Source organism: Strix uralensis, chromosome 4, assembly GCF_047716275.1.
Source record: "Strix uralensis isolate ZFMK-TIS-50842 chromosome 4, bStrUra1, whole genome shotgun sequence".
Taxonomy (NCBI): Eukaryota; Metazoa; Chordata; class Aves; order Strigiformes; family Strigidae; genus Strix; species Strix uralensis.
Window position 1 is genome coordinate 80,886,467 of NC_133975.1, and position 14,754 is coordinate 80,901,220.

Consider the following 14,754-nt stretch of genomic DNA (forward strand, 5'->3'; position numbering starts at 1 on the left):
CCTTCAGTCTCTGTGTCCATATGAAACACAAAACTAAAGTTTTCCCACTTGTACATTTCTTCTTTAATTAGCTGTAATGGGACTAGGTTTTTGATCATTACTTATAGCTGTTTGAAGCTACTCAATAATTACAAATTAAAAAGATACAACTTGCATTTAAATCCCTGTACTTTGGCACTTTGCAAAAAAACAAAGAGGTATTACCTGATTTGCAATATAAATTCCTTATCCATAATTTAAAAGACTTTAATAGGCTGTGCTTTTATGAATTTCTGATAATCAGTACTTTAAGATACAAAATATCCTTTGCATTCATAGTCTTTTAGAGTGATATGTTGAAATACAACTTAATATTTTTCTTTCTTTAAGCTGTTACTATGACATCTTCTCTTAGTACAGATGCCCAAAAAGTGAATAAACTATAGGTTATACATTTAAACTGTTGGCTTAAAATACTGTAGATAATGTTGTTATTTTTATGACTAATTATTTACGCACACAAGCAATTTCTTAACATTCATTTGGAATGTACTCTATTATCACAGCCCCTTCCATAACAGAAGGCTTACAGCTGCTGCATAAAAACATATGATCTTAATCTAATTTAACACTGACATCACCTGTATTGCATAATTTCTCTTTTCATCCATTTTTTTTCCAATGGTGATGACGGGAGAGTGCATATAAAATTAAATCCTATTCTTTCCTCCCTCCTCTTTGTTGCTTGACCCAACCTATTACACACATGAGAAAACAGGAAATCTCCAAAGACTATCTATGGAAATCCTTTTTGCACATTTTCAAGAAAGGAGTAGTGAATGTCATTTACCAGCTCTGAAGGGGGATGGGAGATGCCCAGGGACATATGACAGTATCCTGCATGCCCCAAGATGCCTATTTATACTGAGGTAAAAGATAGGGCATTTTCTATGAAGTCTGCATCCCCCATCATTGGCAAAGTGCATGGCTCCAATGAAGACAACCTGTGTGTGCTAAGGATGTCACCATTTCTATCACTCTTTCCACTACTCAGATTTCCTATTTCTTGAAAGAGTTTTACTACATGCAGGAGTATCCCTGGATAAGGCTTTTATTTTTTAGTTATATAACGTCTGTGTGCACAAAAGGTAGCATTTATTAATGTGCACTGCACTATTTATCATCCCTCAAGTACTTTCTCATCAGTTATGTCCTCATGTACATCAGCATTGCATCCTATACTTGAAGGTCATTGTCAACTGAGTCATCAATGCATAAGATATGACAATAAGACTATAAAGACACCTCAGTTAGGAAGTTATCACATCAGTTCAGAACTTGCCCTAAACTGAATGCATACTCAAAGTTGTCAAGGTTTGCAGTGCATCCTTCCAATAATGCAGGATGGTAACAGAAATGCCCACAGGTGTCCAAGAAACAGTTCTTGGTTTTGCATTTAACTCAGAGGACCTACAACATTTGTTGTAATAATCGCGTCCCTACCAGAAAACCTGACATAAGAGTGTCAGGAGGCTTCAAAAATTTTATGTACTGGACTGAAATCACTCCTACTTTAAACTGGCCTCTGCAATATTAAACTAGGACACAGGGCCTCTAGTGATTACTATCTAGCACAGAAATGTTACTTAGGCACCCAAGGTTTAGCCTACTGTACTTTTTTTCTATCAAAGATATCAGAAAAGTACAGATAAAATCAAGGAAAAGCCATACACAGAGTAGCTAAAGTAAAAAGTTGGTTCACTGCATCTCTAGAAAGAAGTAAGTAAATAAACAAAGCCGCTCACTCATATTAATGAAAAGTGCTCATTTTGATCCCAGGTTACTACTATTCTACACAAATCAGACGTTTCATTCTAAATAATGATGAAATAACAATAATTAAATAATCTACATGAAAGGGAGGAAATCTTGATAACTTACAATAGGAAAGATACTCTTTACGTCTGTAGTTCAGATAACTCCTCCAGCTTCAGTTACTATGTAGGGACACAGAAAGGCACACATTCATGATGGAAAGGAGCTGTGTAGTGTCCCTGTGTGCTACAGTTGGCCAGTATCCATTTATGCAGAGGAAGTGAAGAGGGGCCTCCTCACCAATGGTGCATGCCTTACTTTAGCATTCAGGATAGAAAAAGAACAGGTAGGGCAGGATAAAATGCTGGATTAACATGTGAGCATTAGAGGATTTCACCCAAAGCCTCTTTCAATTACAGCACGCTTTTAATTTTCATATAAGATGAAAAATTATAAAGCTTGCATGCTGGCAAATCAAGTGGAATTGACAGTGATATCTGCCAGAATCTGTAAAGAGCCTGAAAAGAACGAACCACAGGAAAAATTTCTTGTTTATTTTCATGGGATATGAACAACCAGTCCATCTAACTGGGTTCCTATGAATACCATATATGAGAAGACATGCATGTGGCAAGAGACTTTTGAGTGGGCATAGCTGGGCAACTCATCTATTAGCTCTCTGACAAGTGAGTAAATATTGGGAACACATATCATTTGGATCTAATGGAATTTATCAGCTCCCATGAAAGTTTTTCTACCTTTAGGCAGAAGTATAGCCAGAAATGGGTCTTTTATATATATTTTGGCCAATCTATGAAGAGGACAGTGACATCCAAGGAGAAGGTGGAACATGTCAATAATTAATGCTGAAAACTCCCACACAAATGTGCAGTTTTGCTGCATTTGTGGTCTTAGAGAACATAGCTGTCATTACACAAACAAAAAAGATGGAAAAATTGTTTTAGACAACAGAAGTCTTCTTATTAAGGTAACGTGCTTCTTCAGTGTTCTATGGTAAATATTGTGCTTTAAATTGTCAGCTTGGTCATTTTCTTCATATTAAGGAAATGCAAATAAAAATATATAACATTGTGTAAAGAGATATTGAATGAGACTACATAAGAATCTATACTGGAAATGTACCTTAAAAAGAGTGGGTTTGGGTATTATATGAATCTGGCTGAATTTTCTTCTCAAAACTCAAGACAAAGTTTTCAGAGATTTAGAGTTACTGAAGGGGCAATATGTCTTGTTTTTTGTTGTTGTGGTTGGGGTTTTTTAGGTTTTGTTTTTTTTGTTTTGTTGTTTTGGTGTGGGGTGGTGTTTTTTTTTTTTATTTGCTATGTACAAATTGTTCTGAGGAAGGAAGCTGTTGCAATAGATTTATCCTGATCACGCTAGGCTCCATTATAAGATTTCCATACTGTTTCAAAGAGAGTTTGATACTCCTAGCAACGAGTGGAAAAAGATCATTGTATATGCAGTTGAACAGATTAGAATAATGTACAGTTCTTTCTACCTCTAAAAAGAAACTGTAAGGTAAGTTTAACTAAATAAAAATTATAAAAACTGTACTGATTCCAGTCATGAATTAGTTTTTGGATCTACGGGACCGACCACACTGACTGTCTCAAACTTCCTACTTCTGTGGGTTCGCAGTGGAAACACTGGTTAAAAAAATAAATAAAATGAAAATCAAAGTCTAATACAGAAATGAACAGTGGGTTTCAGTCATTCTTGCAGGATGTGGGAAGGTGGCAGGGTGAAGACTTCAATCTTGTCTTTCACATTACAGACAACCATCCCACATGCCATCCACTATTACTTTGGTGTATGCAGGGAAAAAAAAAAAGTAGTTTTTATGGATCCAAAATCGAAATAAAAAAATCAGGATGCATTGTACAAATTCCCTTGTTTTCTTGATTAGCACTAAAAGCTGGATGCAGCTGCATCTGGAAGAAGGATAGCTACTGTGGGAGCATCTATTTACAAAATAAACTCTCTTCCTGGGTTTCTGTAAGTCTATTGTGGCTACAATTAGTTGCAGTGTAAGACTAAAGCAAAGTAACAAGCTCTGCTTAAATCCTCAAACTAGAGCCTATTTGTGGTATAGCTCTTGAGCTAATTCTCTAGATAGTGGTGAATTTCATGTTTACCTCCTTTGCCAAGAAAAATATTAGTCAGATCTCAGGCCCGGATTTGTTTCTCAGTTATCTCAGCATTATGTCAGTGTGACCCTCCTGGGGTTATTCCATTAATATAAAACAGATACACCAGCTCCTCCCCCAAGACTCCCCCTCCCCAAAATCCCACCGTTTATTTTTTATTGTTGTCACACCTGTACTTCTTTTATATGTACATAAAAACATGCACACACCTCATTGGCATACGCTGAGCACTCAAACAAAAGGACATAGGCTGTGTTAAACATTGATACATCTGGGGATAATGGACAAAAGAGTAAAAATCAAAGGTATGAATGTATGTTGAATAAAGAACCTCTATCCAACTCAACACAAGATTAATGCTACTAGCAGTATTTCATTATTTTGGTAGAATACGTTACTCTGACAAAACCACAATGGAATAATATTGATTTATAATACTGTGACTTTAAAAAACACAAAACCATAGTTCTGCTCTCAGCTTTGCACTTGATATTGTTGTCAAACTTTATTGGAAATACATTTATTTTGATTTCCGAAAATCTAGCTGTGTTTAGCCATTTCACAGCTGGTGAGCAGTAAAGATGCTTCTGCCTCATTTACAGATCTCAAACATGAATCAGACAATCAACTGGAACATTAGTCAAAGAGATCACTAGCTAATGATTTCTGACAGGTGCTGCAGTAACAGGCTAAGGCCCAGCCTGGCTAGCAGCATCTGATGAGATTTTTCTGGAGCAAACAATAGGTATTGGTAGACAGACAATGCAATTGAGTGAGACTACCGGCCTCGTACCACTTAGTACCTCTTAAATACTTTCAGAAAAAACCACATAGCTCTGACAGTCACTAAAGAATCACTTCCATACAGTCCAGTGAAAATAAGAGACAGTAGTATGCATAGGGATTTTGCAGTTCAGTGAACTCTCTCCCATAGCTTCCCAAGAAATGCATATTTAAAAATGACTAAAAAGTGCAGTCTTCATTACCAAAATTTGAGTGGTTACATGTCTGTGGCCATCCTGAGTAAGGTCAAAAAAGAGTTTCACAATACAAACCCAGATGTCTTCTTATTTTGGCCAAAACACAGGGTGAGAGATGTTGAACAGCAGTAAGAAAATTGTATTGTTCATGTAATGTATTGATTACAATGAGCAGAGCTCATGGATCCCAGGAAAATAATACACCAATATCAACTGAATGGCAGGCCACGCCTTGTTAAATGCTAAATGTATTCAGACATAGTGAGCATCCAGGGTAGAAGCAGTACAACATTCTGTCTGCATGCTCACAGTTAAGGGATACTGAAACTGGGTGCCGTGCTGAGGAAAGAGGGAGTAGTCCCTGATTTGCCAGAAGTATTAGTTCTCTTTCTTTTTCCATAACTGAAATTCATTAACTTAAATTCCGTAAACGTGAATGCTAACTCCTCATCTGTAGCCACATCCAATTACACTGGACTACACTGTTTTCACAAATAAATGGAAAAACAATAAACCCAGAAATGTACAAACTTTGTCACTGTTCCTACAGAGACAGAAAGAATTTGTCTGGAATTGGCCATCTAGTCTGCTCCTGAACTGCTATTCCTGTGGATATTTGGATAATATAGCATAAGCATCTTGGAGCAAGGGGATCAGGGAGAGGGGGAAGGGGAGGGATGTAGGAGAATTCACCCAGAAGTCTGGCCAAGTCAAACATCAAAGGGGAGCACCCTTGTTCAAGACCTTCCACATGCTCTTCCTAGGACATGGCTATCACTGACATGTTGCTTGGTTGACACTCTCCCTGAGGGGTAATTGGTCCACCCAGTCCACGCTCTTCCCTCCCCTGTTATACTTGGCTATCAAGTGCAATGTTTTCCTTGATGCTCTATAAACCTGCATGGCAATACATGATTCAGGTTACTCGTGACTGTATCTGTCTGAAGGATTAGAGAAGGGAAGACAAACATTTCACTCATTCCTTAACAACCTATTAAGATAAGACCTAGGGTTCTTTGCCTGTATCAAGTCTTACTTATATGCTTTGCATAATATTCAGAGTACGTATATTTTGCTTTGATTCTGAACTGATGATATGTAAATACAAGAAACTAATTGAAAAACTTCCTTTCCCCAGAGTCACTTCAAATTTCTGTTGGCTTCAATGAGGTCAGGAGTTCACCCTGTATGCTTCATTTTGTTGCACAGGAAACTTAAAAGAGATGAAATGTACAGATGATTGAACAAATGTTAACTTTTGTTCCCATTCTTCTTATTTCTTCTGTATTAACTTCTGTATTATTGTTCTTAATTCTGGCCTTATGTGCCACTAACAGTTATATTAATTCTGATTCCTACACCTACAAATTTTTAGGAATGCAGTCATCATTTTGTTATTTATTATACCTCATTAAAGGGTTTTATGAAAATAAATTATGAAAAAAAAAATCCAGGTCCTTCAGAGCAAAAACCTATGCAAAAGTCAAACCCAGGTATTTTAGTTTGTTATTATTGTACAATTTGAAATCTTCACTGCAACAGACATTACTCTAGTAAAGGTTGTTGCAATCTTCATTTAGTACGGGAATGTAATGTTTTCCAAACCAGCCATTGTTGACATATTTCTTCAAAATAAAGCATGGCTTAACAGTCTGGAGTGAAGAAGCTTCATCTGTTACCCTTTAACAGCAATATAAGAGGAAAAAACAGTTTATGTATCCTTTCCATCCTGACAGATGTGACAATAGCTGGAAACACTGTGCCTGCCAAGAGCTTTTATCAAGTATGTTATAACAACTAGTAATAAGTGTAAATAATAAATGGCTACGATCTTATGGGAAACAGTGGCAATACTAAACAATTTTTGGTGCTTGCTGATGGGAGTCTGCTAGTCTTGGAATTCCCTGGCTTCCCAGTAGAGTTTTGGCCTGACAATAAACAACAGTTTAATACTTTATCTAATCCCAGCCAGGAGGTAAGTTCAACAGCAAGCTTTTGCAGATGTTCACATCCAATAATCTATCCATAATTGATGAAACAGGGAGGTCAGATGTAATGGTTGCTACTATTCCAGCAACAAATAAATGGTTATTGACAAAACAAGGCAGTGTGGCGCTGAGTGCTGAGCAGTGACAAGCATGAAACAGTGCTGAGACAGAAGTAGCAATGTGAATACAGCCCTTCATCTTGAGAATTCCTCAATGTGATGTGTGGCATGAGGGCCACTCTGACACATAAGCAGATGGAGGTGACTTGTAAAGGAAAAATGAGATTCCGCAAGTACATAAAAGACAAAGGCAGAGGCGGAGAAAGAAACAAGGAGAAAGGGGTGGACAAGACTGGAAATTTGGGTAAGTGCAATAACGTGAATTGTTCCGAAATGCTTTTGTATAGCAGCACTGTGATCCAGATGTCTGGACTGCTTTTATCACACTGCTGTGTCTACATGAATGTACCTGGCTGTCAGATTGCTGTACCCTCCTAAGACATTAATTTCCTACTATATGCATGTGCATGCTTTAATGCCCATTACTTCTTAGACAAAGCACCTATAAATATTCTGCTTCATGCTTATTAATATCTTTAGTCCACCCATGAACAGATATTTTTAATTACACAAAGTTTTCTTAGCTAAAAGCAAACAAGTAAACCCTTAAATTTGCATAACACAATGGAAAAAAATCTCTGCAGAGATAAACTAGGAAGGCATACAGAAAATTTAAGTCAGTTAAAAACCATTACTTCCCTGCATACCTATACGGAAGTTAAGGAAAAGTTCTCATTCAGCTGAAAACCTCATATTCGTTAAGTTTTAACCCATGTAAGAAATGTAGTAAAAGGATTAATAGACTGTTTTTATTGACTGAATAAAACTTGAGTCATTTACATGCAAATAGACACTTGAAATCTTTTGCATCCATTTCAGTGCTAAAAGATAGTATTTTTACAATGTTTACTACGTAGTATTCTAATATGAAAAACAGCAGAATGAAATGGTGGCCATTATTGCTATATGTAGTCATAAAAAGATTTCAGACAGAAATATTTTAAATATTAATATTACTAAAATCACTTAAAGCACCAAGGAATGTTAAATCGATTTATTCAGAAGTACAATTTATTTCATACTTTGCTACCAATTCTTTTGATCAGCTCTGAAATAATACATAAGCTGAAAGCAAAACAGCAAAACAAATTGCTTCTAGCAATGAAGCAGCAAGCTCTAGTTTTATACTGGCACGCTTCAGTGTTTTAACTTCTCAGGTTATTTATCTATCAAAGGATAAATTTTAAATTCCTGAAGATCTGATGTCTGAATCAAGACCTCCTATTCTCCAATCTAGCCATCAATGGTTCTGATCAAGCAAAGTTATTAAGCATTTGCTTACACCTGAATATGTGAGTTGTCCCCTTGAAGTCAATGGGAATAACCAAATTGAAATTTAAACACGTATTTAATAAGTAAATTGCTGTAGCTTGAACTACATCAATTTGAGAAACCAATCTAATTTTAAGAGCCTTACTTTATAGAATTTTTTTTAAAGCCTGTTCATTTGAACTAAACTATACAAAGGAAAACAAAACCTCCCAGATTATGAATATATTTGCATTTAAGTACTGAAATTCCCGAGTTTGTAGAGTGTGGGTACAAATGTTTCATTTCTCAAAACACATAAAAAGTCTGACTTCTGTAAGTATATTATCTAACAGAGTTAGAAAATTTCTTATACAGTTTTTCAGCCATTTGCTACAGCCCTGGGTATAATATGTGCAGTTTCACTAATGGACATAGCACTGACAGTTCTTACGATCTTTCACGCTATTGTTTCTCAGATTATATAAGCTACAAATTTAGACATGCTGTAGCTATCTCTTTCCCTCAATTAGATACAGCATTTAAGTTCCAAGGTTTAGCACACCTAAGCTAGAAACCCAATATAGTCTAAAGTGCATAAAGTAAATAACCTCTATAACATACAGTTGTACTGCTTTGTCTTTTTTGTTCCTAGCCTGTGGGAATGAAACGAGTGGAAACTTCTATATCAGCAGTAATTTAAAAATAAAATATACTTTTCTTTTCTTTTTTTTTATTAGCTACTCTAAAAAAAATGTTTCGATACAGTAAGTAGAAAATATCTGCCTAAATCACATCTTTCAACTGACAGAAGACAGTTAATTAGAGTTTTAGAAACCTCAGCCAGGGCAGGTGGACTAATTGTAACCTTATATCCCATAAAACAGACACTGTATAGCTGTGGTCACAGCCTGGCTCCTACCTTGCCTGGGAAAGCATAAGGAAGAGTCAGCCCCTCTGGCCATATGTAGCAGAGAATATGTAGACAATAGCAGAGATTGTTCCATCCTATTAGCTACATCAAAAAGGTAGGACCAGAGTGAAGGCTCCATGATTGCCAACTGCTCTGCACTCCACACCTTGGTGCAAAATAGATGCAAAGATATTTTTATTCTCTTGCAGGACAGTTGAAGGAGTTTTTATGGCTTTGTCCTCAATGTTTCAAAATATTAGAGCTAAGCAAACCTCCAGTAAGGGACAATTTACTGCTTCTAAGTTCAAACATAACAGCTAGCAACAATTTCAAGGCAATGATTTAGAGTCATACAAAGAACTTTCTTGATCTTAGGATATCTATTGTTATTATTAATGCAGAAGCATGTAAATATTCTTATTAATGTTGCACTGCAGCCCCCTCCAGTTCTTTTGCAAACTTTACAGACAGTTTGTGTGTGTGCAAGTGCATGTGTGTATAAGGTAATAATAAAACTTGTAATTTTGTCATAGGTATCCCAAGCCAAAATTGTACAAAAGAATAGAGTTTGAAGTTTGGGAAACCACATTTGATATGTTAAATGGCATGACTTTTAAATTCAGGATGTTTAATATATATATTTTAAATAAGACTACATAAACCTTATAAATACACATAAACCCAGTAACTTTCATACTGTTTGGGAATTAAGTACAAGCATGCAAACAAAACAATGTCCTCCATGCATAGCACCCAAAATTGGGGTTTTAAACTTTTTGTCACCAACTTGTATTCAGATTCCTGAGAACACCAGTGGTCAGATAGCCCTAAAATTCTGAAAAGGTGCTATAGATTTACCTAATGGAACATGCAGTCAAATCTGCAGCTCACTGCAGTTGTCTTGCTTTTTGGGGATGTATGAATGATTAAATTTTAAATTGTAATGTATGAAAGTCCACCCATTTATGGTGTTTTGGTAGCCAGTCTTATGGAACATGGGACTCCTGAAGAGTAAGGCTGATATCAACAAGTTACTAGTGCATTTTTCATTATTTCTATGGGAAAACATGGAAATCTGATAATCTGAGTTACTTGTCATCGAGTAATAGATTTTTTAAATGTATTTAATACTTTTTGTTTCTCATGCTCTATGAGTTTTGTATAACTTGACTACTGTAAGTTTGCAGCAGCACTGCATTTAAGAGTGTTTTCTTACAAAGTGTATTCTTGTGGTACATTTATCTTGACAAAAATCCAGGTAACTGAGGGGAACCAAGCAAAATGCAGTTTGAACCACAGACTGAAAAGGAAAATGATGCCCTGTTCTAAGGCAATTGTAGTGGACACCATATCACTTAGGTGCAAATCTGTGTGGTATAGAGAAAATTACTGAAGGAAAACTCATTACATCTCAGGGCTACTCAGAACATTTTCCCTGTTTTTTTTTTAGGTTTTCAAGAAACTGTCTAAGATAGGAAAATTACTATCTAAATTAAACCAACAGAATAAATCCTTTCTTTGCTAAGAGACTGTTAACTTTCATATCCAAACAAAAAGTTAGATCTTCCTTTCACTTTAAGAATTAAGTGCTAAATTAACAACAAGAAATTAATTGAATGATCAGACATCCACCTCTTTCCTGAAGTTTCAGGTCGTCTTTAAGATTCTCAACACAAATAATTTCTGATTTCTTAACTCCATCAGTATTCGAGTAAGTATATTTTGTCAGGACAAAGTTCACTATCAGTACTAACTGTTCTCACATAATTTTGTTTGTATTATCTTCACCAATGCCTAGCAGCAATGGGACCTTCCAGAAACATGAAATTTAATCAGTTTCAGAATTGGCTCACTAATTCCAGACCTTCAAGAAGAAAACCTTTCTCTGTACATAATCCATTGTCAGTGTCAAGATCAATCAGAAGTGCCTACCTTCAAAGATGACTCAGAGTTTTGTCTGTTTTTTTATTCCTCAGATATGAAAAATACAAAATTTCTATATGGGTACAGTTTTAAGAAAAATTTAAAAATCACTTTAATAAAAGTGAAGCCTCTAGGAATGATGAGACCTTTTCTTAAACTGGTATGCTAAAGTGTTTTTTCAAGGACATGATGCCATTTGCTAAGTTGAAAATGTTACACTTCATTACTAATGGCTAAATATCACTTATAGATGAATAAAGGACAATCTGGCTGATTTAAAAGAAGGAAGTTTGAAATAATTTCCATTGAATAGTATCTTTTGATGTGTTTTGCAAGTCTCCATTCAAGTGTTTCTTTTTGTAGTAACAGTAATGAAAGCTTAAACCTAAACTCAGTGGTCTACTCAGACACCATTGACAGAAAAGTGCCTTGAAGTTCAGCCTTCTAGCAAAGTATTAGAATAAATCTCAGAGGAACGATGCTCATTCTTCTCAACTATCTTTCACAATGTTTGGGGGAAAAGAGGATAACATTCAGTCTACCTTTTGGGTTCTTTTACTTGCTAAGTTGATTCACCAAATTCATACATACATACAGGTGTAATCTCTATAGTTAGATATAATGGATATAATTAGATAAGATATATCGTGCATACTAACGTCAGAATATCTGCATCCCAGATAAATTTACTTATATTCTCTCTAGCTGCATGAGTTGAGACAAAATTTTCAGTTGTTTTGACAGAGACTTTTTCAGAAATTAACTTTATGGTCATAAATCACTTCTGATTACTTTAATAGGGTCATTTTGAATGTGAAGATATCTTTGTAAGTCCATAAATTTTCTTGATAATTTTGTGCCTGTGGCTTGTATATTGTAATTCTGACAATTCATGCATGTAGCATTATGTCATAAATTACCACATTTATTTTGGCATAAGTCTCAGTACTCATGAACACTGCCTCTATTATTTAAATATGTACCATATCTGAAACACAGGATTCAATAGCCAAAGTAAAGGAATACTTAACAAAAAATTAATTCTCAGACCAGGGATGAGGACTGGAATTTTCCTGATTATTTGGGATGCAACTCTAATTGAAAGAGAAAAAACCCTTGATGCCCAACTCTTTGAAGCATTCTTAAAAGCCCAGTTTTAAAAAAAAAAATCCCCACATCAAGCATTAGATTACAATACCTTATGCGAGATTTCTACTGACACAGAAGTGTTTCACTTAATACTTAGCTTGTTACAGAAGTCTGAAGAAAACCAAGTAAACAGTAATTTTTACGTTAAAATTAGCCTAGATGGAGAACTCTCCCTGACAAAAATCTGTAATGTTTAAGATAAAATCTATATAATGTGAACTATTAATATTTTGTGTCATATTTTGCGGAAAAGCTGTTAGGCTTGATTATAAACCAGATGGTATGAAAAATATTATGAACATACCACACTGTTATTGAACATAATTAGTTCTCAGGCTTTTAAACTTGCACACACTTAACGTTTTCACATCTGAGTAGGTACGTGGAAATCAATCATATATATCAAATAAAATTAATTTATACAGATTATGTTAGGTTATACACCAAGTGCCTAGCAAATAAAAAAACCTTCTGCAACAAAACTAGCCCATTTGATACAAAGTGACTGCATATTTTTGATATAATAGTCTGCGGCTTAATCATCTCAACCTTTAATTACTGCATCAGATAATGAATATTTTGAACATATGCTTCTTCACTCTGCTAGAAGACATGAATGAAAGAGAAACAAGTTTATATGCATGGTACTGTGTGTGCATGTTGGGGGAGGGAGTAGCACACTGAATAGCAAAAGGAACCAAGTGGCAACAATTGGAGGAAATGGTATCTGTAACAGCTGCTCCTTTCAGATTCCCCTAGAAGGAGACTGCCTGAGGTGGACCACAGCACAAAAGGATAAAGAAGATGAAAACTGATGCAAAGCAGGAAAATAACTGCTGAGACCCCTGAGCCTACATCCGAATAGTCCCAAGCTGTGTGGCAAGACCTCTTTAGCATGCTACAGAAGCTGGTGATGAACTACATATTACCATGAGGCAAACTGGCTCCTAGCAGTATTGTCTGCATGTTATGTGTAATGATAACCAGTAGTCCTCTGGGAACAGGATGCAATGATTTCATCTCCGTAAGCATCTGAGCTCCCCTTGGATACAGAGACCATTAAACTGAGAACAGAAGGGTAAATTTTAGGCAATGATTTCTAATTGGAGAGTGAAGACAACTTGCGCTCAACAGTACTGTCAACCACTGATATTTTTCTGCTGTCTATATCGATTACTGTTAAGGACAAAAGGAACTAAAATTTGACCCCTTTTTCTTAGTTCCGTAACACACACTATATTTTCTGAAAGAAGGTACTTCACATGTTTCTTATGTAATATTATCAGAAATTATATTAGAAAATGCCACTATATTATATTATTCACACTGAAAAGTACCGGTATTTTAATTACTGTTAAAATAACATTTTATACTCTTAACATAATGTATAATTTTTCTTTTGTACTACAGAGACTTTCTTTCCCTTTTAACAAAAATGCATATTGCTTTCCTTACCTCTCAGGTATTTTTGTAAAACTAAAAACAATAAGACAACTTATTATATAAATATTTTGAATTAATAGTAGTACATTACAAAATTCAAGGTTTCAGAATCTTCCTTAAAAAGATAATCATTCTGCACATGACAGAAAGAAATGGAACTTCCAAATGATTGCTGTAACTTTTTGGCAGGAGACATGGGGGAGCAATGAAGGGAAAGGAGTAGCTATAAAATGTAAGCAAAATGGATCCTGAGGAAACAATGCCAGGACATCTAGTATTTTTGACACTTTCAAGGGTAGTTTGATCCTTTGTGTATCATGGAGACTGTGCAGTCTTGTTCATTAATTAATTTCTCCTGTGATGGAGAGATCAAATAGGCATGCAAGCTTCTTTATTTAGCACATCTGTTTATCTTGCTGCTCTTTATCATTTACACAGTTTATTGTGACTCTCAGAAACCCAACAGAAAAGCTGATCAGGTGAGAATGCTGTCCCACTTGTAAATCAAAAAATGATGCAGATAAACTTCAGTACAAAAAATTCTAGTCTAATCTGTCATACTGTATTCTTGGAAGAGATTAAATATCCTCATTGCTGCTGCAACTATTAGATATAATTTTATAAAATTATACGTAGCTTTTAAATTTTGAAATATGTTCATATTCAGCTACAGACTTGGACTGCAACTGATGTGAGAACAGGCTCCTACTTTACAGCATTCAGTTGATTTATACAGAAGATAGGCCTATCAGCACTGAAGAATTATGCATAAAGATGGTCAATAACCCTCAGAAAAATCATCTCACAAATCATTAAAAGCATGTAAGAAGATATTTCAAGACAGAAATCTAGAACCCCTCCTACTCTGCAGAAGCCAAGTAAGCAATATTGAAACCCATGCTGAATTCATTCTGTGACTTCTACTGGTCTATTTCTGAAAAAAATAAATCACCACAACAAATAACCACAAAGAATGATCTCTATAAAACATGTTCATTAATAAAATACTGAGTCATTCTGCAGTTAAAG

General features: G+C 35.4%; 1 protein-coding gene across 1 annotated transcript in view; it reads right to left on the reverse strand.

Annotated features, from left to right (window-relative positions):
• Window positions 1–14,754, reverse strand: part of TTC29 (tetratricopeptide repeat domain 29) — a 231,430-nt gene that overhangs the window by 64,559 nt on the left and 152,117 nt on the right. The window lies entirely within an intron of this gene.